We start from the raw sequence: 3874 nt of genomic DNA, 5'->3' as shown, positions 1-3874 counted from the left end.
CATTCGTGGTTTCTAAATATCCCCGTGCATGGGTTCTAAATATCCCCATGAGTGGTTTTTTTTAATCCCCATGCGTGGTTTCTAAATATCCCCATGCGTGGTTTTAAAAAATCCCCATGCGTGGTTTCTAAATATCCCCATGCATTGTTTCTAAATATCCCCATGCATGGTTTCTAAATATCCCCATGCGTGGTTTCTAAATATCCCCATGAGTGGTTTCTAAATATTCTCATGCATGGCTTCTATAAATCCCCATGTGTGGTTTCTATCTATCCCCATGAGTGGTTTCTAAATATCCCCATGCGTGGTTTCTAAATATCCCCATGCGTGGTTTCTAAATATCCCCATGCGTGGTTTCTAAATATCCCCATGAGTGGTTTCTAAATATCCCCATGAGTGGTTTCTAAATATCCCCATGCATGGTTTCTAAATATCCCCATGAGTGGTTTCTAAATATCCCCATGAGTGGTTTCTAAATATCCCCATGCGTGGTTTCTAAATATCCCCATGCGTGGTTTCTAAATATCCCCATGCGTGGTTTCTAAATATCCCCATGCGTGGTTTCTAAATATCCCCATGAGTCTTTTCTAAATATCCCCATGCGTGGTTTCTCAATATCCCCATGTGTGGTTTCTAAATATCCCCATGAGTGGTTTCTAAATATTCTCATGCATGGCTTCTATAAATCCCCATGTGTGGTTTCTATCTATCCCCATGAGTGGTTTCTAAATATCCCCATGAGTGTTTTCTAAACATCCCTATGCATGATTTCTAAATACCCCCATGCATGGTTTCTAAATATCCCCATGCATGGTTTCTAAATATCCCCATGCATGGTTTCTAAATATCCCCATGCATGGTTTCTAAATATCCCCATGCGTGGTTTCTAAATATCCTCATGCGTGGTTTCTAAATATCCTTATGTGTGGTTTCTAAATATCCCCATGCATGGTTTCTAAATATCCCCATGAGTGGTTTCTAAATATCCCCATGAGTGTTTTCTAAACATCCCCATGTGTGGTTTCTAAATATCCCCATGCATGGTTTCTAAATATCCCCATGCATGGTTTCTGAATATCCCCATTCGTGGTTTCTAAAAATCCGCATGAGTGGTTTCTAAATAAGCCCCATGCGTGGTTTCTAAATATCCCCATGTGTGTTTCCTAGAAATCCCCATGTGTGGTTTCTAAAAATCCTCATGCGTGGTTTCTAAATTTCCCCATGAGTGGTTTCTAAATATCCTCATGCGTGGTTTCTAAAAATCCCCATGAGTGGTTTCTAAATATCCTCATGCGTGGTTTCTAAATATCCCCATGCATGGTTTCTAAATATCCCCATGAGTGGTTTCTAAATATCCCCCTGTGTGGTTTCTAAATATCCCCATGTGTGGTTTCTAAATATCCCCATGCATGGTTTCTAAATATCCTCACGCGTGGCTTTTATAAATCCCCATGCGTGGTTTCTATATATCCCCATGAGTGGTTTCTAAATATCCCCATGAGTGTTTTCTAAACATCCCCATGCGTGGTTTCTAAATATCCCCACTTGTGGTTTCTAAATATCCCCATGCAAGGTTTCTAAATATCCCCATGCGTAGTTTCTAAATATCCCCATGCGTGGTTTCTAAATACCCCATGCGTGGTTTCTAAATATGCCCCATGCCTGGTTTCTAAATATCCCCATGTGTGTTTTCTAGAAATCCCCATGTGTGGTTTCTAAAAATCCTCATGCGTGGTTTCTAAATTTTCCCATGCGTGATTTCTAAATCTCCCCATGCGTGGTTTCTAAATATCCCCATGTATGGTTTCTAAATATCCCCATGCATGGTTTCTAAATATCCTCACGCATGGCTTCTATAAATCCCCAAGCGTGGTTTCTATATATCCCCATGAGTGGTTTCTAAATATCCCCATGAGTGGTTTCTAAACATCCCCATGCGTGGTTTCTAAATATCCCCATGCGTGGTTTCTAAATATCGCCGTGCATGGTTTCTAAATATCCCCACGCGTGGTTTCTAAATATCCCGATGCGTGGTTTCAAAATATCCCCATTCGTTGTTTCTAAATATCCCCATGTGTGGTTTCAAAATATTCCCATTCCTGGTTTCTAAATATCCCCATGTGTGGTTTCTAAATATCCCCATGCGTGGTTTCTAAATATTCCCCGTGTGTGGTATCTAAATATCACCCGTGCGTAGTGGGAGGAGGTTCGAACTAGGGCATAGTGTGTGTGCCACATCGCGGATCCATAGATCCACCGGTCTTGCCTTTGCTGCTCTCACCACCATGTCATAAATGATTGGTGGCTTGGCACCCCACGGGCGCTTTATAAAAATCCTCACTAGCATTTCTAAAAATCCCGCGAGCACTTTCTAAACCTTCACCAAGAGCGCCTTCAAAAATCCCCACAGGCCCTTTCTGAAAATGCCCGCAAGCGCTTTTCTGAAAATCCCAGCTAGCATTTCTAAAAATCCCCATGAGCGCTTTATATAAATCCCCCTAGCATTTCTAAAAATCCCCGCGGGCACTTTTTTAAAATCCCAGCAAACGCTTTCTAAAAATCCTTGCAAGTGCTTTCTAAAAATCCCCGTGAACACTTTATAAACATCCCTGTGATCGCTTTTTTAAATTCCCCTCTAGAATTTCTAAAAACGCCTGTGAGCGCTTTTCTTAAAATCCCCGCAAGCGCTTTTCTAAAAACCTCCGTGAGCGCTTTCTAAACATCCCTGCGAGCGTTCTAAAAATCCCCGCGAACACTTTATAAACATCCCTGTGAGCGCTTTTTAAAATTCCCCATGAGAATTTCTAAAAATGCCTGTGAGCACTTTTCTTAAAATCCCCACGAGCGCTTTTCTAAAAATCCCCGCTAGCTTTTCTAAAAATCCCCGTGAGCGCTTTCAAAAAGTCCCCGCCAGCATTTCTAAAAATCTCCACGAGCGCTTTTCTAAAAATCCCCGCTAGCTTTTCTAAAAATCCCCACGAGCGATTTTCTAAAAATCCCCGCTAACTTTTCAAAAAATCCCCGCGAGCACTTTTTTAAAATCCCAGCGAACGCTTTCCAAAAATCCTTGCGAGCGCTTTCTAAAAATCCCCGCAAACACTTTATAAACATCCCTGTGAGCGCTTTTTTAAATTCCCCACTAAAATTTCTAAAAAAGCCTGTGAGCACTTTTCTTAAAATCCCCACGAGCGCTTTTCTAAAAATCCCCGCTAGCTTTTCTAAAAATCCCCGTGAGCACTTTCAAAAAGTCCCCGCCAGCATTTCTAAAAATCTCCACGAGCGCTTTCTAAAAATCCGTGAGCGCTTTAAAAAAATCCCCACTAGCATTTATTAAAGATCCCGGCAAACACTATATAAACATCCCTGTGAGCGCTTTTTTTAATTCCCCACTAGAATTTCTAAAAATGCCTGTGAGTGCTTTTCTTAAAATCCCTGCGAGCGCTTTTCTAAAAATCCCCGCGAGCTTTTCTAAAAATCACCGGGAGCGCTTTCAAAAAGTCCCCGCCAGAATTTCTAAAAATCTCCGCGACCGCTTTCTAAAAATCCGTGAGCGCTTTTTTAAAATCCCCACTAGCATTTATTTTTAAAATCCCCGCAAACACTTTATAAACATCCCTGTGAGCGCTTTTTAAATTCCCCACTAGAATTTCTAAAAATGCCTGTGAGCGCTTTCTAAAAATGCCTGTGAGCACTTTATAAAAAATCCCCGCAAACAGTTTCAAAAGAAGAAAAAAAAATTCCTCGTTTTGTAACTCCCTTCCCACCCATCTCCCTTCCCAACATGGTTTCGACCCTCCACCCCGTGAATTATATACCCCTCCCCCAACGTTGTTCTACCCCCCACCCCCCCCCCCATGCATAGCTTCCAAAACCC

Source organism: Myxine glutinosa, chromosome 14 (genome assembly GCF_964187855.1).
Source record: "Myxine glutinosa chromosome 14, kmMyxGlut1.1, whole genome shotgun sequence".
Taxonomy (NCBI): Eukaryota; Metazoa; Chordata; class Myxini; order Myxiniformes; family Myxinidae; genus Myxine; species Myxine glutinosa.
This window is presented reverse-complemented; position numbering follows the sequence as displayed.